General features: G+C 44.2%; 1 long non-coding RNA gene across 1 annotated transcript; it reads right to left on the bottom strand.

The window, feature by feature from the left end:
* Positions 1 to 4,519: 4,519 nt before the first annotated feature.
* LOC139577741 (uncharacterized) lies at positions 4,520 to 10,515 on the bottom strand. Its single transcript, XR_011675374.1, has 2 exons — positions 9,718 to 10,515; positions 4,520 to 6,291 (listed from the first exon to the last, which is right to left on the bottom strand). It is a non-coding gene; the product is annotated as an uncharacterized lncRNA (long non-coding RNA).
* Between the last annotated feature and the right edge of the window lie 10,860 nt (positions 10,516 to 21,375).

The following is a 21,375-nucleotide window of genomic DNA, read 5'->3' as shown; positions in this document are numbered from 1 at the left end:
TACTGTTCAGTAGGATAACAGTAGACCAACCAAACTGTACTGTTCAGTAGGATAATAGTAGACTAACCCAAGCTGTACTGTTCAGTAGGATAATAGTAGACCAACCCAAGCTGTACTGGTCAGTAGGATAATCGTAGACCAACCCAAGCTGTACTGTTCAGTAGGATAATAGTAGACCAACCCAAGCTGTACTGTTCAGTATGATAATAGTAGACCAACCCAAGCTGTACTGGTCAGTAGGATAATCGTAGACCAACCCAAGCTGTACTGTTCAGTAGGATAATAGTAGACCAACCCAAGCTGTACTGTTCAGTAGGATAATAGTAGACCAACCCAAGCTGTACTGTTCAGTAGGATAATAGTAGACTAACCCAAGCTGTACTGGTCAGTAGGATAATCGTAGACCAACCCAAGCTGTACTGTTCAGTAGGATAATAGTAGACCAACCCAAGCTGTACTGGTCAGTAGGATAATCGTAGACCAACCCACGCTGTACTGTTCAGTAGGATAATAGTAGACCAACCCAAGCTGTACTGTTCAGTAGGATAATAGTAGACCAACCCAAGCTGTACTGTTCAGTAGGATAATAGTAGACTAACCCAAGCTGTACTGTTCAGTAGGATAATAGTAGGATAATAGTAGACCAACCCAAGCTGTACTGTTCAGTAGGATAATAGTAGACCAACCCAAGCTGTACTGTTCAGTATGATAATAGTAGACCAACCAAAGCTGTACTGGTCAGTAGGATAATAGTAGACCAACCCAAGCTGTACTGGTCAGTAAGATAATAGTAGACCAACCCAAGCTGTACTGGTCAGTATGATAATAGTAGACCAACCCAAGCTGTACTGTTCAGTATGATAATAGTAGACCAACCCAAGCTGTACTGGTCAGTAAGATAATAGTAGACCAACCCAAGCTGTACTGTTCAGTAGGAAAATAGTAGACCAACCCAAGCTGTACTGTTCAGTAGGATAATAGTAGACCAACCCAAACTGTACTGTTCAGTTGGATAATAGTAGACCAACCCAAGCTGTACTGTTCAGTAGGATAATAGTAGACCAACCCAAGCTGTACTGTTCAGTAGGATAATAGTAGACCAACCCAAACTGTACTGTTCAGTTGGATAATAGTAGACCAACCCAAGCTGTACTGTTCAGTAGGATAATAGTAGACCAACCCAAGCTGTACTGTTCAGTAGGATAATAGTAGACCAACCCAAGCTGTACTGTTCAGTAGGATAATAGTAGACCAACCCAAGCTATACTGTTCAGTAGGATAATAGTAGACCAGCCCAAGCTGTACTGTTCAGTAGGATAATAGTAGGATAATGGTAGACCAACCTAACCTGTACTGTTCAGTAGGATAATAGTAGACCAACCCAAGCTGTACTGTTCAGTAGGATAATAGTAGACCAACCCAAACTGTACTGTTCAGTTGGATAATAGTAGACCAACCCAAGCTGTACTGTTCAGTAGGATAATAGTAGACCAACCCAAGCTGTACTGTTCAGTAGGATAATAGTAGACCAACCCAAGCTGTACTGTTCAGTAGGATAATAGTAGACCAACCCAAGCTATACTGTTCAGTAGGATAATAGTAGACCAGCCCAAGCTGTACTGTTCAGTAGGATAATAGTAGACCAACCCAAGCTGTACTGGTCAGTAGGATAATAGACCAACCCAAGCTGTACTGTTCAGTAGGATAATAGTAGACCAACCCAAGCTGTACTGTTCAGTAGGATAATAGTAGACCAACCCAAGCTGTACTGTTCAGTAGGATAATAGTAGACCAACCCAAGCTGTACTGTTCAGTAGGATAATAGACCAACCCAAGCTGTACTGTTCAGTAGGATAATAGTAGACCAACCCAAGCTGTACTGTTCAGTAGGATAATAGTAGACCAACCCAAGCTGTACTGTTCAGTAGGATAATAGACCAACCCAAGCTGTACTGTTCAGTAGGATAATAGTAGACCAACCCAAGCTGTACTGTTCAGTAGGATAATAGTAGACCAACCCAAGCTGTACTGGTCAGTAGGATAATAGTAGACCAACCCAAGCTGTACTGTTCAGTAGGATAATAGTAGACCAACCCAAGCTGTACTGTTCAGTAGGATAATAGTAGACCAACCCAAGCTGTACTGTTCAGTAGGATAATAGTATTACTATTATTGAAACAGAGAAACTGAGTCAGAAATTCACAGGTTTCAAAATTTCTCTCATTTTTTCCCCAGGTTTTTGTTCTCAAAGTCAGACTTTTTTAAACAGAAAACCAATACAATTGTATGTTCTAAGTCCATTAAACCACATCAGGAGACCACACATTTTTTGAGAGTAGTTCCCCTTTAATTCAAGTGTGCAGGCACCTAGCACTATTGTTGGATTAGCAGTGTTTATGTAGTACAGGCACCTAGCACTATTGTTGGATTAGCAGTGTTTCTGTAGTACAGGCACCTAGCACTATTGGTGGATTAGCAGTGTTTCTGTAGTACAGGCACCTAGCACTATTGGTGGATTAGCAGTGTTTCTGTAGTACAGGCACCTAGCACTATTGGTGGATTAGCAGTGTTTCTGTAGTACAGGCACCTAGCACTATTGGTGGATTAGCAGTGTTTCTGTAGTACAGGCACCTAGCACTATTGGTGGATTAGCAGTGTTTCTGTAGTACAGGCACCTAGCACTATTGGTGGATTAGCAGTGTTTCTGTAGTACAGGCACCTAGCACTATTGTTGGATTAGCAGTGTTTCTGTAGTACAGGCACCTAGCACTATTGTTGGATTAGCAGTGTTTCTGTAGTACAGACACCTAGCACTATTGTTGGATTAGCAGTGTTTCTGTAGTACAGTCACCTAGCACTATTGTTTAGTTAGCAGTGTTTCTGTAGTACAGGCACCTAGCACTATTGTTGGATTAGCAGTGTTTCTGTAGTACAGGCACCTAGCACTATTGTTGGATTAGCAGTGTTTCTGTAGTACAGGCACCTAGCACTATTGTTGGATTAGCAGTGTTTCTGTAGTACAGGCACCTAGCACTATTGTTGGATTAGCAGTGTTTCTGTAGTACAGGCACCTGGCACTATTGTTGGATTAGCAGTGTTTCTGTAGTACAGGCACCTAGCACTATTGTTGGATTAGCAGTGTTTCTGTAGTACAGGCACCTAGCACTATTGTTGGATTAGCAGTGTTTCTGTAGTACAGAAATCTTATGTTTATTTGACTCTGATGATAAAGAAATAGAAAATATTCCTGTAAAGGACTGTGTTAAATATTTAGGAATACATCTGTCAAAAAACCACAGTCAGACAACATATGAATTTCTCTCCTAAAATTAAGAAAACCAAAAACATATTTAATAATTGTCTACAAAGAGATCTTTCTATACTTGGGAGAGTACTTCTGTCCAAGGCAGAGGGACTGTCTGGTTTTGTGTACCCCTCATCTTTGTTTGTAAATCCTGCTACTTGTAAAGAGATCAACAAGACCTTTCTTGACTTCATCTGGAAAAATAAGTCTCACAAACTGAAGAAGTCAGTCCTCTGTAATAAAAGACCTGAAGGAGGTCTGGAAGTGTTGGACTTTGTGACATAAATAACACTTTCTAGATCAACTGGTTGACAAGATGTTTGATCAACACTGATTCAATATGGTATTTCATTCCAAATAATGTGTTTCATAAATTGGGAGCTCTTCAATTTTTACTGAAATGTCATTATATTCCTGAAAGATTACCCGCTAAATTGGCTAGGTTTCACCAACAAGCTTTAAGGCCTGGAAAATATGTTTCCTACACAATTTTTCCCCACATAAAGCTCTTTTGTGGAATAATTCAGACATAACTGTAAGGAATAAGTCATTGTTCTACCCCAACTGGCATGAGAGGAATAATGACTTTGTTCTTGATGTTTTTGACAACAGAGGTAATATTCTTACATATGAACAATTTATAACATTGAAAGAGTTTCCAATTCCTTTCAGTGTTTATTTCTGTGATCAAAGCCGTTCCCAGTGGTCTAACTACACTCATGAAAACTCATCTTAGCTTTGGTAATGATCACAAAGTTTATCCAGAACTCAGATTGGAAGGCGTGGGCTTACTTGAGAAATCTTGTTGTAATAAATATATAAGACAAATTCTTCATTCACAAAACCAACTTCCACCGAGAGGAAAATGTTTCTGGAACATGCTTATTATTCCTGACATTGTCTGGAAAAATGCCTGGTTAAGGCCTTACAAATATTGTATACCAAACAAAGTTAAGGAAGTGCACTTTAAAATGTTACATAAGATACTGTATATCCATGTAATTCTATGATATCCAAATGTGTGGCTGTTGATGATATCTGTGTTTTCTGTGAAGAAAAGGTGAGAATCTGTCCCACTTGTTCTTTAATGTAAATTTGTGTCAGAATTTTGGGAAAACCTTGAAAAATACTTATTTACCATTATGAACATGACCCATGTTTTTGACATGAAAGATATAATATGTTACTATTGCAATGATAACAAGACCATTGAAATGATTGTTCATTTTTTTTATTCTTGTTGCCAAATACTTTATACACAAACAAAAATTCCAAAATTCTATACCAAAATTACACATATTTCTGATTGAATGTAACTATTTTATTAAAACATTAATCCTAGTGAATAACAACAACAACATCTTCCTGAATCATTATAGATTTTTTCAGAGTGATTACAACTACACTAGAATAGTTCATTATTTATATTTTTTGTATGTTTTAGTATTTTCTTGTTAATACCTGTGTTCTGTTTTGTATGATGTAACAATGTAAATTGTAGATCTGCATTTTGAATAAAAAAATATATAAATCAAATCAAATATAAAAAGACGCACTTCTGCTGTGTCTCTTTCTGCTGACTGGAGTGGGCAACGCAGTTGAGGAACCAAAAGTTTATTTTCATTTATTTCATAAAAGTGTAATATTATATTAAGTCATTCAAAGAGAAGCATGTGTTGATTGATTCGTGTTTAATGAGTGATAATTTAAAACAAACTTTAGACCCACTACATATTTACATTGAACCATAGTTCTGACATGGATCATTTTGACCCCAGAGCCATATCTTTTATCAGAGCCAAAATGTGGTTTATTAAATTTTTTATGACTTTGTCAATCAACTTGTTCTTAATACATGTAAATCATGGTTTAGTGTTTCTGTATCAATATGGACTTTTAACAAATTCAAATCCTTTGTATTCCTACTACAATGTTAAAACATTCTACATTGTGACATCATTCAAATATTCTACATTGTGACATTTCATTGATATCATGAAACAACTACTTCATGTATGTATTTTCTGATGTTTGATCAGAGATCTTTTATCAGAGTATCTCTTGTGACATTGATCACAGCTATGAGATTTCTCTCCTGTGTGTGTTCTCTGGTGTGATACCAGGCTGCTTGACTGAATAAAACTCTTCCCACATTGACTACAGCTATAAGATTTCTCTCCTGTGTGTGTTCTCTGGTGTATAGTCAGATGGCTAGATGTAAACAAATCTCTTCCCACATTGATCACAGCTATAAGGTTTCTCTCCAGTGTGTGCTCTCAGATGTACTATCAGGCAGCTTGAGTGAGTAAAACTCTTCCCACATTGATCACAGCTATAAGGTTTCTCTCCAGTGTGTGCTCTCAGATGTACTATCAGGCAGCTTGAGTGAGTAAAACTCTTCCCACATTGATCACAGCTATAAGGTTTCTCTCCAGTGTGTGCTCTCAGATGTACTATCAGGCAGTTTGAGTGAGTCAAATTTTTCCCACATTGATCACAGCTATAAGGTTTCTCTCCAGTGTGAATTCTCATGTGTACTTTTAGTGATTCTGATCTTAAGTAACTCTTCCCACAATCAAAACAGCGGTGAGATTTCTCTCCTGTGTGTACTCGCTGGTGTATTTTAAGTTCTGATGAAGATTTGCAACCTTTCCCACAGTCAGAGCAGCAGTGAGATTTCTTCCCTGTGGGTCTCCTCTGGTGTTTCTTGAGGTGATATGATCGGGAGAGACTCTTCTCTGCCTCGTCAGCTTCATGATGTTGTTGAGGCTCCCCAGAGGATCCACGATAGTCACATCTCTCTCCTGTTAGCATCATGATGTTGTTGAGGCTCCCCAGAGGATCCACGATAGTCACGTCTCTCTCCTGTTAGCATCATGATGTTGTTGAGGCTCCCCAGAGGATCCACGATAGTCACGTCTCTCTCCTGTTAGCATCATGATGTTGTTGAGGCTCCCCAGAGGATCCACGATAGTCACGTCTCTCTCCTGTGTGAACAACAAGTCAGACAGATGGTTAAAGACCCACAACAGCAGAAATCCACTGTAAAAGGTGATGCCAACAGCGTAGCCATGATGTTGTACAACAATTGACGTCTGTAATGAATGTTAAAATTACTTGACAATTGTCTTAAGACAGTCAAGTGAGCAACAATAGTCATATTTAGTCTTTTTTTCACATTAGTAGTAACATCAATGATTTTAGTCTAGAAAAAAGTAAAAGTTTTTGAAATCCTAAGCAGTGTGTCAGATGACTTTTGGTCTCCAATATAGGCCCCTTTCTGTGTTTTCTAAAATTGCGACAAGGGCGATGCACATGCAATTTGGTTGCAGAAACACCTCCCTGATAATGCAGAAATCACTAGTTATGGATGTTGTATATCTGCCTGGAGCAAAAAAGGTGAGCAAAGATTTTAGTTTTTCCACAATGTATTCTGAATATGACAACACACTATCAGTGCAAGATCAGGAGTGCTACTCAAGGAAACTCACATTAAGCTCTGTGTCTATTCACTAATTCACCACCGTGGGGGAAAACTCAGGGGAGTTCTCATAGGCTGACAGCAAATATAGCCTCCATTTCCAGGTTGCTTATGAGTGCATTTCAAACTACTTTGGATTATAATTGTAAGGTTCATTTGAATGTCCTATATAATGTTTATGTTTTTGTCGAAAATGTACTACTTTGTATTTAAAAACGACCTCAACCAGTAAAATGTTCTTTGGCTATTATTCTAAAATGGATGACATTTTTTTTTAAATGATCTATCTTCAGACAATACCCCATAATGACATCACAATACCCCATAATGACATCACAATACCCCATAATGACATCACAATACCCCATAATGACATCACACCAAAATAGTACCCCATAACAGTGAATAAAGTTTAGAAATGCTTGCTTACCAGGGAACTTTTGGCTAAACCAACTATATCATACTACGACCAATAAGCATACTACAAACTCAATGTACGTCACAAATAGTACAGTTAGTATGAGTATTCCAACACAGCTCAGGTCTCTGGGCTGCCATTTTGTTTCCGTTTAAAACCTAGGTTGCCCCTTTAAAAAAGCCACGCAACAAACAACCAATCTGCAGTTGAAACAATAACAAAGATGTCATTATTTTTTTACTCCAATGTTTAGAAACAAATTTCAGATTTCCCCTTTAACACCACACATCAGTCCCACGATTGCCTCTGTTTTTAACACAGTAACGGTACCTACAGTTGAAGTCGAAAGTTTACATACACCTTAGCCAAATACATTTAATTTCATCACAATTCCTGACATTTAATCCTAATAAAAATTCCCTGTCTTAGGTCAGTTAGGATCACCACTTTATTTTAAGAATGTGAAATGTCAGAATAATAGTAGAGAGAATGATTTATTTCACCTTTTATGTCATCAAATTCCCAGTGGGTCAGAAGTTTACCTACACTCAATTAGTATTTGGTAGCATTGCCCTTAAATTGTTTAACTTGGGTCAAACGTTTCGGGTAGCCTTCCACAAGCTTCCCACAATAAGTTGGGTGCATTTTGGCCCATTCCTCCTGACAGAGCTGGTGTAACTGTGTCAGGTTTGTAGGCCTCCTTGCTCGCACACGCTTTTTCAGTTCTGCCCACAACTTTTCTATACGATTGAGGTCAGGGCTTTGTGAGGGCCACTCCAATACCTTGACTTTGTTGTCCTTAAGCCATTTTGCCACAACTTTGGAAGTATGCTTGGGGTCATTGTCCATTTGGAAGACCCATTTGCGACCAAGCTTTAACTTCCTGACTGATGTCTTGAGATTTTGCTTCAATATATCCACGGAATTTCCCCACCTCATGATGCCATCTATTTTGTGATGTGCACTACTCTCTCCTGCAGCAAAACACCCCCACAACATGATGCTGCCACCGCCTTGATTCACAGTTGGGATGGTGAGCTTTGGCTTGCAAGCCTCTCCCTTTTTCTTCCAAACATAACGATGGTCATTATGGCCAAACAGTTCTATATTTGTTTCATCAGACCAGAGGACATTTCTCCAAAAAGTACAATTCACTGATGTGGCCATCAACCTCCTCCTTCACATCTGACTCCTGATGATCAACCTCCTCCTTCACATCTGACTCCTGATGATCAACCTCCTCCTTCACATCTGACTCCTGATGATCAACCTCCTCCTCCACATCTGACTCCTGATGATCAACCTCCTCCTTCACATCTGACTCCACGACCACCACCAACAAGTTAATTGTCATTCGGGTTATCAATAGGAAGAGCATCAGCAATATGTCCTGTCTGGTAACTTGTCTCGTTCAATGGATTTACATTGGCAGGTGCACAGGGAGAAACCCCATTAAAAAAACTCAGTCGATCTCAAACTGTGGAAAAACTTTTGGAAGTCTTTATCAAAGTCTGTGGCCTGTCATGTTGGGACAAATGATAGTCCCTTATTATACAAGCGACAAAATTCACAAATTCTACAGCACAACGGCAGAGTCATGGAGACTTTTGACTGGTACCATTATTTTCTCATGCAATTACAGTAGGTTGTACCCAATTGGTTCTCTCTCTAGGTCATGTCAGTAGGTTACAGTAGGTTGTACCCAATTGGTTTTCTCTCTAGGTCGTGTCAGTAGGTTACAGTAGGTTGTACCCAATTGGTTTTCTCTCTAGGTCATGTCAGTAGGTTACAGTAGGTTGTACCCAATTGGTTGTCTCTCTAGTGGAAACAATTATCAACCCAATGTGGAAAGTGTTGAATTTGGTCAACAACAAAATGAATGGCTTATTTGCTACATGAGGTTTACTTGATCTAACAGAAGTGTCGTAATTCTTCAATTGTTATGTGGACACGTGACATACCGACAACTTTGATAAAAAAACACTATAGGAGTTGTCTCCAGATCGCTATGCATATTCATGCTAGTAGCTTAGCATCTCTCTCCATTGAATACAGGCGGTTGACGACAACAACCCTCATAGAATATAAACAATAGATAACAATAATAATAAGATCCACCAATCCAAAGAAAGGATAGGCGGGAGCTAGACAACCCACAGTGCCGCTTTGTGGACAACGACTCGGCTTGTTAGGGCAGAGACTTATTGTCAGTATATCCATAATCGTTGGTGTAGCCAACCCAACTCTCGCATGGCACTATTGGGGGGCACTGTGTTTAGTAAATCATAACTACATTAAAATCACTACATGCCGTGGCCCCCAGATAGACCCTTCTCAAATATATATGTTAAGTCACTTTTTGAAAACGGAACGGAGAAAACAAGGGGTAGCTTGCTCTCTACGTCGTCTGATTCTAGACATATCAGTCATCATCCCAGGGCCCTCCCTTGATGAGGTATTGACGAGCCAACTCAGAATATCCAAAGTGAAAACCCAATTTAAAGCGGTACTTACTGATGTAAATCAGATCTCCTATCTCCACCTCTTCATCTTTCAATGTGACAGAAATCTCCCCTTCCTTCTTCACGTCAAAAACGGCATCCTCTTTCTCATCCTCCTTTCACTGTGAACGCGTCTTCCTCTTCTTTCACTGTAACAGCCTCGCCCTCAATTTATTTTTTAACCGTGACATCCTCCTCTTCCTCCTCCTCTTTCACTACAATGTTCAGCCCCAGAGCTTCTTTCTCCGTCCAGCAGACCTCTTCTTTAGCAGGAGGAGAGAAGCTTAGTGAGCTCATGTTCGGGGATATTAGCTAGCTAGCTATCATTAGCGACTAAGCTAGTGCTAATTTAACCAGCCAGCTACTATATCTGACTAATAAAAAATAACGTCATATTAAATTAAATAGGTTAACAAGTAGATACGATAGAAGTGTGTCTAAAACACAGCAGCTAATATACACCGAAAGCGTAAAAACAGCTTGAATCTTTCGGCTACGTTGGCTAGCAAGCTACCGAGGTGGTTGACTTGTTGTTTTTGAAGAACCGTCCACTAGATTATACGTCACGATAGCAGCATCGCCTGAACGACGCAAATCGCCGTCTGCTGACTGGAGTGGGAAACGCAGTTGAGGAAAATATTATTTTAAATGGATTTCATTAAATAATACTATTATATTGAGACATACAAAGACAGGAATGTGTTGATTGATTAGTGCGAATACATTTTATTTTACTACAGCACATTTAAGGCAGTTCATTAAGTCAAACTAAATCTAAATAAGTAGCCAGCTACTGTCAGTCTATACTGCTCCTACATGGTGTAACAATACATCATGTAGATGTATATAATGAACAGACTAGGTCTATACTGCTCCTACATGGTGTAACAATACATCATGTAGATGTATATAATGAACAGACTAGGTCTATACTGCTCCTACATGGTGTAACAATACATCATGTAGATGTATATAATGAACAGACTAGGTCTATACTGTTCCTACATGTTGTAACAATACATCATGTAGATGTATATAATGAACAGACTAGGTCTATACTGCTCCTACATGGTGTAACAATACATCATGTAGATGTATATAATGAACAGACTAGGTCTATACTGCTCCTACATGGTGTAACAATACATCATGTAGATGTACACTACCGTTCAAAAGTTTGGGGTCACTTAGAAATGTCCTTGTTTTTGAAAGAAAATCAAAAAATGTTGTCCATTAAAATAACATCAAAATGATCAGAAATACAGTGTAGACATTGTTAATGTTGTAAATGACTATTGCAGCTGGAAACGGCTGATTGTTTTATGGAATATCTACATAGACGTACAGAGGCCCATTATCAGCAACCATCACTCCTGTGTTACAATGGCATGTTGTGTTAGCTAATCCAAGTTTGTCATTTTAAAATGCTAATTGATCATTAGAAAACCCTTTTGCAATAATGATAGCACAGCTGAAAACTGTTGTGCTGATTAAACAAAGCTTTTGTAAACAGTGTGCGGGCCTTCTTGTTCTTTAACAAAGCTTTTTTAACAATCAGGCAGTAGAACAACAATAATCATCACCCTCTTGACCAATCTTCCCTCCCCTTAACATTCAGACCCTGTCAGTTTGCCAGGTGGTCATTGGGTTTGATTCAGACCCTGTCAGTGTGCCAGGTAGACATTGGGTTTGATTCAGACCCTGTCAGTGTGCCAGGTGGACATTGGGTTTGATTCAGACCCTGTCAGTGTGCCAGGTGGACATTGGGTTTGATTCAGACCCTGTCAGTGTGCCAGGTGGACATTGGGTTTGATTCAGACCCTGTCAGTGTGCCAGGTGGACATTCCCTGCCAGTGTGCCAGGTGGTCATTGGGTTTGATTCAGACCCTGTCAGTGTGCCAGGTAGACATTGGGTTTGATTCAGACCCTGTCAGTGTGCCAGGTGGACATTGGGTTTGATTCAGACCCTGTCAGTGTGCCAGGTAGACATGGGGTTTGATTCAGACCCTGTCAGTGTGCCAGGTGGTCATTGGGTTTGATTCAGACCCTGCCAGCATGGCTGGAATCACCGCAGACCTTTCAGGCCTAAAAACACCTAAGTATTAGATTTACTGCATCAGCAAATCTAATTTTGTCACTGCATAAGACACCATTCACAATGATGGCTGAGGTACGTGTAAAACATGACATATTATTTCCTCATTGTAAAAAATGTCCCGCTCCTTTAAAACATATTTGTAATGGCAAGGCTTTAGCTCAGTGGGCTGTTCCATTGTTTAGGAAAGCAGGGGGGGTGTTGTGAGTAACAGAACTGCCTGAGATGTAGGGGAAGGGAAGCTGTTCCATTGTTGAGGAAAGCAGGGGGAGTGTTGTGAGTAACAGAACTGCCTGAGATGTAGGGGAAGGGAAGCTGTTCCATTGTTGAGGAAAGCAGGGGGAGGGTTGTGAGTAACAGAACTGCCTGAGATGTAGGGGACGGGAAGCTGTTCCATTGTTGAGGAAAGCAGGGGGAGTGTTGTGAGTAACAGAACTGCCTGAGATGTAGGGGAAGGGAAGCTGTTCCATTGTTGAGGGAAGCAGGGGGGTGTTGTGAGTAACAGAACTGCCTGAGATGTAGGGGAAGGGAAGCTGCTCACTGATTGGCTGTAGGGACAAGGGTCCCTCCAAAAATCTATCACTAATAGCCCAAGCCTCCACAGACCCTGTCTTGTACTGACAAACAAATCATTTGACATTCAAATATGTCATTTTAAATCCAGCTGGGCCTTTTAACACAGACAGTTGTTCCTGCTGTAGATGTTATGCCTTTGTACAGATCTAGGATCAGTTCGTTTTATATGTTCTCTAACACAGACAGTTGTTCCTGCTGTAGATGTTATGCATTTGTACAGATCTAGGATCAGTTCGTTTTATATGTTCTCTAACACAGACAGTTGTTCCTGCTGTAGATGTTATGCATTTGCACAGATCTAGGATCAGTTCGTTTTATATGTTCTCTAATACAGACAGTTGTTCCTGCTGTAGATGTTATGCCTTTGCACAGATCTAGGACCAGTTCACCTCCACAATGCATATACAGTACCGGTCAATTGTTTGGACACACCTACAAATTCAATGTTTTTTCTTTATTTTAACTATTGTCTACATTGTACAGATCTAGGATCAGTTTTAACTATTGTCTATATTGTAGAATAATAGTGGAGACATTGAAACTATGAAATAACACATATGGAATCATGTAGTAACCAAACAAGTGGCAGTAGAATGGCTTTACTGAAGATCTCCGTAACTTTCAACGTGGCACCGTCATAGGATGGCACCTTTCCAACAAGTCAGTTTGTCAAGTTTCTGACCTGCTAGAGCTTCCCCGGTCAACTGTAAGTGCTGTTACTGAGAAGTGGAAACATCTAGGACCAACAACGGCTCAGCCAAGAAGTAGTGGGCCACACAAGCTCACAGAACGGGACCGCCGAGTGCTGAAGCGTGTAACGTGTAAAAATCATCTGTACTTGGTTGCAACACTCACTAACAAGTTCCAAACTGCCTCTGGAAGCAACATCAGCGCCAGAAACTGTTTGTCAGGAGCTTCATGAAATGGGTTTCCAGGGCCGAGCAGCTGCATACAAGCCTAAGATCACCATGTGCAATGCCAAGTGTCGGCTTAAGTGGTGTAAAGCTAGATGCCATTGGACTCTGGAGCAGTGGAAACGTATTCTCTGGAGTGAGGAATCATGCTTCACCTTCTAGCAATCTGACGGACTAATCTGGGTTTGGCGGATGCCAGGAGAATGCTACCTGCCCCAATGCATTGTGCCAACTGTAAAGTTTGGTGGAGGAGGAATAATGGTCTGGGGTTGTTTTTCATGGTTCGGGCTAGGCCCCTTAGTTCCAGTGAAGGGAAATCTCAATGCTACAGCATAGAATGACATTCTAGAGGAATCTGGGCTTCCAACTTTGTGGCAACAGTTTGGGGAAGGCCCTTTCCTGTTTCAGCATGACAATGCCCCTGTACGCAAAGCGAGACATGAATGGTTAGTCGAGATTGGTGTGGAAGAATTTCACAAATCCCTTACCTCAACAACGTCGAACGCCTTTGGGATGAATTGGAACGCAGACTGTGAGCCAGGCCTAATCGCCCAACATCAGTGCCCGACCTCACTAATGCTCTTGTGGCTGAATGGAAGCAAGTCCCCGCAGCAATGTTTCAACATCTAGTGGAAAGCCTTCCCAGAAGAGTGGAGGCTGTTATAGCAGCAAAGGGGGACCAACTCCATATTAATGCCCATGATTTTGGAATGAGATGTTTGACGAGCAGGTGTCCACATACTTTTGGTGATTTAGTGTATATACTGCAGACAGACAGACAGACAGGCAGGCAGACAGACAGACAGACAGGCAGGCAGACAGACAGACAGACAGGCAGACAGACAGACAGACAGACAGACAGACAGACAGACAGACAGACAGACAGACAGACAGACAGACAGACAGACAGACAGACAGACAGACAGACAGACAGACAGACAGAACTACTAGTCACCCCTCCACTCTCTCCCTGAGTCCAGGCCCCAGACAGACAGACAGACAGAACTACTAGTCACCCCTCCACTCTCTCCCTGAGTCCAGGCCCCAGACAGACAGAACAGCAACAGCGTCAGAACTATAGCAGTCTTCATTCTGAAATGACTCTGGTCTTCTTCAGAAGTAGTGCAGTAGTCTACAGGGTTCAGAACTCACCTTTTTAAACACTTCTTATCACTCATATCATGAGGTTTCACATGTGTTTGGTTACATAGTGTCCAATGTTCTTCTGAGTGATAAAACAGCAAACATTAAGAGTGTTTACTTATCAGACCCACATATATAATAAATATACTATAATATACTATATTCATATGCTTTTAGTACTCACACATGAATCATATCATGTATGCAGGTCATGTGTTGTTTTGAGCCAGCAGTAAAAACACACTGACAGGACAGTTCCTCTTATGGCCACTAGGTGATAATCTGGTGTCACAGACGCAGGACTGTAGACTAGAAAGAAGCATTGCACCAATTATCTCTCCTTTCTCCTAAAGTGTGCACTTGTTCCCTTCACTGAAATGACTGGTAAACTAAATATAGTGGAAACGCCCCACTTGATAACAGAAGGTAGAGTCCTCTGAGTGGAACGGTGGGAGACAAACAGTACCTCCTCTCCCTTTCTCCCATCCTCCTCTCCTCTCCTCTCCTCTCCCATCCTCCTCTTCTCTCTCTCCTCTTTTCTCCACCTCTCCTCCCTCTCCTCTCCCTTTCTCCCATCCTCCTCTTCTCTCTCTTCTCTTTTCTCCCCCTCTCCTCCCTCTCCTCCCTCTCCTCCTTCCTCTCCCCTTCATCTTTTATTCACTGACTTCTCACCAGTGATGTCATCATAACCAGTAACCTGTTCCTCTCTTGTCCCAGCCCAGCCTGACCCTGACATATAGCATCAGGCCTGTTGAGTTGACTTGGGTAACAGACCTCTAGCTTCTACACCACATCCCCCCTTCTCCTGCTCTAACATGAGACCTCATCAGTACTCATTTTGGGTGCTGGTACTGTTTATATTGAGGTGCTGGAACATTAAGCCAATATTCTATAAGAGGTGAACTCAAGCAGTAGAAAGTTAGAGGCGATATTATAGGACACACTATTTGTAACTTTGCTGCTCTGTCAGCAGTTTCCTGTGGAGTTTTTTTAACATATCAGTTTGCTGTAGTGTGTTCAACCACTGATCCAAGATAAGATGCTAAGAAGTTTATCTCACATCATTGAATTTAGGACGTAATGAGATAGAAGTCATATAGCCTAGCAGTAGTTTCCACACTTCAGTCGACTCTTCATGACAGTAGTCTTGTTTCGCTCAGCGGAGCCCCAGTTAGAGACAGATATGATATATGCAGTGGTACTGACCATCCTGTTGTGGAGCACAGGTAGGAGGCTGTTATATTGATATACACTTGTGACAGTTACTGAGATATGTTTTGATATTGTAAGATATATTACCATTTGCAGGACTAGTAAAATAACATACAACTGGAAGCAGACAGTAAAAATGTGTCTCAAAGCAGGACAATGATGTGATCACCTGTAAATGTACTTTACTGGAGCCTAACTGTCCATCTGGGGACAGACACTAATGTCAGTTAAGTTGTGATGGTGTCATGCATCTGACTGTTGTATATTCAGTGTGTCAATGATTGATTGTATCTGTCTCTATGTAAATGAATGAGAGTATATATTATATTGGTGTTATGTTAGAGTAGGAGAAGGGAGGGGTGTAGATGATAGAGGTCTATGAGCTGAGTCAAGATCAACAGGTTCAACACTATATGTCAAGAAGAGAGAGAGAACGAGAGAGAGAGAGAGAGGGAGAGATGAGCAGAACGAGAGGGAGGAGAGAGGAAGGGTGGGGAGAGCAGAGGACGGGAGGGGACAGAGGAGGGTAGGGGAGAGAGGAGGTAGAGGAGGGAGGAGGGTAAGGGAGAGAAAAGGAGAGGGGAGAGAGAGAATTGTGGAGGAGAGAGAAAGAGAGAGAAGGGGAGGGAAGAGAGAGGGGAGGGAAGAGAGGGGGGAGGGGAGAGAGATTTGTGGAGAAGAGAGAAAGAGTAAGGGAAGGGCTCCACTAGGGCCCTCTCAGCCAGCCTGCTCCACTAGGGCCCTCTCAGCCAGCCTGCTCCACTAGGGCCCTCTCAGCCAGCCTGCTCCACTAGGGCCCTCTCAGCCAGCCTGCTCCACTAGGGCCCTCTCAGCCAGCCTGCTCCACTAGGGCCCTCTCAGCCAGCCTGCTCCACTAGGGCCCTCTCAGCCAGCCTGCTCCACTAGGGCCCTCTCAGCCAGCCGGCTCCACTAGGGCCCTCTCAGCCAGCCTGCTCCACTAGGGCCCTCTCAGCCAGCCTGCTCCACTAGGGCCCTCTCAGCCAGCCTGCTCCACTAGGGCCCTCTCAGCCAGCCTGCTCCACTAGGGCCCTCTCAGCCAGCCTGCTCCACTAGGGCCGTCTCAGCCAGCCTGCTCCACTAGGGCCCTCTCAGCCAGCCTGCTCCACTAGGGCCGTCTCAGCCAGCCTGCTCCACTAGGGCCGTCTCAGCCAGCCTGCTCCACTAGGGCCCTCTCAGCCAGCCTGCTCCACTAGGGCCCTCTCAGCCAGCCTGCTCCACTAGGGCTGTCTCAGCCAGCCTGCTCCACTAGGGCCCTCTCAGCCAGCCGGCTCCACTAGGAACCTCTCAGCCAGCCGGCTCCACTTGGGCCCTCTCAGCCAGCCTGCTCCACTAGGGCCCTCTCAGCCAGCCTGCTCCACTAGGGCCCTCTCAGCCAGCCTTCTCCACTAGGGCCCTCTCAGCCAGCCTAATCCACTCGGGCCCTCTCAGCCAGCCTGCTCCACTAGGTCCCTTTCAGCCAGCCTGCTCCACTAGGGCCCTCTCAGCCAGCCTGCTCCACTAGGGCCCTCTCAGCCAGCCTGCTCCACTAGGGCCCACTCAGCCAGCCTGCTCCACTCGGGCCCTCTCAGCCAGCCTGCTCCACTAGGTCCCTTTCAGCCAGCCGGCTCCACTTGGGCCCTCTCAGCCAGCCTGCTCCACTAGGAACCTCTCAGCCAGCCGGCTCCACTAGGGCCCTCTCAGCCAGCCGGCTCCACTTGGGCCCTCTCAGCCAGCCTGCTCCACTAGGGCCCTCTCGGCCAGCCGGCTCCACTAGGGCCCTCTCAGCCAGCCGGCTCCACTAGGAACCTCTCAGCCAGCCGGCTCCACAAGGGCCCTCTCAGCCAGCCGGCTCCACTAGGGCCCTCTCAGCCAGCCGGCTCCACTAGGGCCCTCTCAGCCAGCCTGCTCCACTAGGGCCCTCTCAGCCAGCCTGCTCCACTAGGGCCCTCTCAGCCAGCCTGCTCCACTAGGGCCCTCTCAGCCAGCCTGCTCCACTAGGGCCCTCTCAGCCAGCCTGCTCCACTAGGACCCTCTCAGCCAGCCGGCTCCACTAGGGCCCTCTCAGCCAGCCTACTCCACTAGGGCCCTCTCAGCCAGCCTGCTCCACTAGGACCCTCTCAGCCAGCCTGCTCCACTAGGGCCCTCTCAGCCAGCCTGCTCCACTAGGGCCCACAATGCTCACATTGTCTCTACATTGTCCATTTTTTTCTCTGGTTTCTATCAGTCACAGTGGTCAGATAGTCATGTACTGTCTGTTTAGGGCCAAACAGCATTTAAATTCACTTTGAGATTTTATAGTTGTGTAGTTCTAGACACTGTGTAGGTTTATTATATTTCCTAGTCAGTAAATATTTAATAATTGTGTAGTTCTAGATACTGTGTAGGTTTATTATATTGTCACCCATAGCATTGGTGTCCTGTATGACAGTCATAGACGTGTAGGATACATGAAAGAGGAGGATGGCATTGGTGTTTCTCTACAGGTAGGGTGAGTCAACATGTGTTTTCTACTTACACACACACACACACACACACACACACACACACACACACACACACACACACACACACACACACACACACACACACACACACACACACACACATATAGTTCTTACTCACTGACAGACTGAGGAGGAGACAGGGGAGGAGGGAGAGAGAGAGAGAGGGGAGAGAGATAAATAGTTTTTACTAACTGACAGGCTGAAGAGGAGACAGGGGAGGAAGGAGAGAGGGGAGAGAGAGATAGTTCTTACTAACTGACAGGCTGAAGAGGAGACAGGGGAGGAAGGAGAGAGAGAGAGAGGGGAGAGAGATAAATAGTTTTTACTAACTGACAGGCTGAAGAGGAGACAGGGGAGGAAGGAGAGAGAGAGAGAGGGGAGAGAGAGATAGTTCTTACTAACTGACAGGCTGAAGAGGAGACAGGGGAGGAAGGAGAGAGAGAGAGAGGGGAGAGAGAGATAGTTCTTACTAACTGACAGGCTGAAGAGGAGACAGGGGAGGAAGGAGAGAGAGAGAGAGGGGAGAGAGAGATAGTTCTTACTAACTGACAGGCTGAAGAGGAGACAGGGGAGGAAGGAGAGAGAGAGAGGGGGAGAGAGAGATAGTTCTTACTAACTGACAGGCTGAAGAGGAGACAGGGGAGGAAGGAGAGAGAGAGAGAGGGGAGAGAGAGATAGTTCTTACTAACTGACAGGCTGAAGAGGAGACAGGGGAGGAGGGAGAGAGAGAGAGATAGGAGAGAGATAGTTCTTACTCACTGAGACTGAGGAGGAGACAGGGGAGGAGGGAGAGAGAGAGAGAGGGGAGAGAGAGAGAGATAGTTCTTACTAACTGACAGACTGAGGAGGAGACAGGGGAGGAGGGAGAGAGAGAGAGAGGGGAGAGAGAGATAGTTCTTACTCACTGACAGACTGAGGAGGAGACAGGGGAGGAGAGAGAGAGAGAGAGAGAGAGGTAGGAGAGAGATAGTTCTTACTCACTGACAGACTGAGGAGGAGACAGGGGAGGAGGGAGAGAGAGAGAGAGGGGGGAGAGAGAGAGATAGTTCTTACTAAGTGACAGACTGAGGAGGAGACAGGGGAGGAGGGAGAGAGAGAGAGATAGGAGAGAGATAGTTCTTACTCACTGACAGACTGAGGAGGAGACAGGGGAGGAGGGAGAGAGAGAGAGATAGGAGAGAGAGATAGTTCTTACTCACTGACAGACTGAGGAGGAGACAGGGGAGGAGGGAGAGAGAGAGAGATAGGGGAGAGAGATAGTTCTTACTCACTGACAGACTGAGGAGGAGACAGGGGAGGAGGGAGAGAGAGAGAGATAGGAGAGAGAGATAGTTCTTACTCACTGACAGACTGAGGAGGAGATAGGGGAGGAGGGAGAGAGAGAGAGATATGAGAGAGATAGTTCTTACTCACTGACAGACTGAGGAGGAGACAGGGGAGGAGGGAGAGAGAGAGAGATAGGAGAGAGAGATAGTTCTTACTCACTGACAGACTGAGGAGGAGATAGGGGAGGAGGGAGAGAGAGAGAGATATGAGAGAGATAGTTCTTACTAACAGACTGGGTTGGTAGAAGGAGACAAACATTTAAATCAAATGAATATCTTTTCATGACTGACTTCTCACCAGTGATGTCATCATAACCAGTAACCTGTTCCTCTCTTGGCCCAGTCCAGCCTGACCCTGACATATAGCATCAGGCCTGTTGAGTTGACTTGGGTAACAGACCTCTAGCTTCTACACCACATCCCCCCTTCTCCTGCTCTAACATGAGACCTCATCAGTACTCATTTTGGGTGCTGGTACTGTTTATATTGAGGTGCTGGAACATTAAGCCAATATTCTATAAGAGGTGAACTCAAGCAGTAGAAAGTTAGAGGTGATATTATAGGACACACTATGTGAAACGTTGCTGCTCTGTCAGCAGTTTCCTGTGGAGTTTTTCAGTTTGCTGTAGTGTGTTCAACCACTGATCCAAGATAAGTTGCTAAGAAGTTTATCTCACATCAAAGACCTAACGAACTTATGACATAGAAGTCATATAGCCAAGCAGTATGTTCCACTCTTCAGTCCACTCTTCATGACAGTAACCCCAGTTAGAGGCAGAAATGATACCTGTAGTGATACTGATGACCCTGTTGTGGAGCACAGGTAGGAGGCTGTTATGTTGATAGACACTTGTGACAGTTACTGAGATATGTTTTGATATTGTAAGATATATTACCATTTGCAGGGCTAGTAAAATAACATGCAACTGGAAGCAGACAGTAAAAATGTGTCTCAAAGCAGGACAATGATGTGATCACCTGTAAATGTACTTTACTGGAGCCTAACTGTCCATCTGGGGACAGACACTAATGTCAGTTAAGATGTGATGGTGTCATGCATCTGACTGTTGTATATTCAGTGTGTCAATGATTGATTGTATCTGTCTCTATGTAAATGAATGAGAGTATATTTTATGTATCTATTTAATATTGGTCTTATGTTAGAGAAGGAGAAGGGGGGAGTGTCGATGCCAGAGGTCTGTGACCTGAGTCAAGCTCAACAGGCCTGATGCTACATGGCAGGAAGAGAGAGAGAGAGAACGAGAGATAGGAGGGGAGGGGACAGAGCATAGCTGAGGGAAGTAGGAGGTGGGGAGGGCAGAGGAGAGAGATAGGAGGGGAGGAGACAGAGCATAGCTGAGGGAAGTAGGGGGTGGGGAGGGCAGAGGAGAGAGATAGGAGGGGAGGGGACAGAGCATAGCTGAGGGAAGTAGGGGGTGGGGAGGGCAGAGGAGAGAGAGAGAGGAAGGGAGGGGACAGAGCATAGCCGAGGGAAGATGGGGGAGGGCAGAGGAGAGAGATAGGAGGGGAGGGGACAGAGCATATCTGAGGGAAGTAGGGGGTGGGGAGGGGGTGGGGAGGGCAGAGGAGAGAGATAGGAGGGAAGGGGACAGAGCATAGCTGAGGGAAGTAGGGGGTGGGGAGGGCAGAGGAGAGAGAGAAGGGGAGGGGACAGAGCATAGCCGAGGGAAGTAGAGGGTGGGGAGGGCAGAGGAGAAAGATAGGAGGGGAGGGGACAGAGCATAGCCGAGGGAAGTAGAGGGTGGGGAGGGCAGAGGAGAGAGATAGGAGGGGAGGGGACAGAGCATAGCCGAGGGAAGTAGAGGGTGGGGAGGGCAGAGGAGAGAGATAGGAGGGGAGGGGACAGAGTATAGCTGAGGGGAGTAGGGGGTGGGGAGGGCA

The sequence above is a fragment of the Salvelinus alpinus genome, chromosome 6 (genome assembly GCF_045679555.1).
Source record: "Salvelinus alpinus chromosome 6, SLU_Salpinus.1, whole genome shotgun sequence".
Classification (NCBI taxonomy): Eukaryota; Metazoa; Chordata; class Actinopteri; order Salmoniformes; family Salmonidae; genus Salvelinus; species Salvelinus alpinus.
This window is presented reverse-complemented; position numbering and strand designations above follow the sequence as displayed.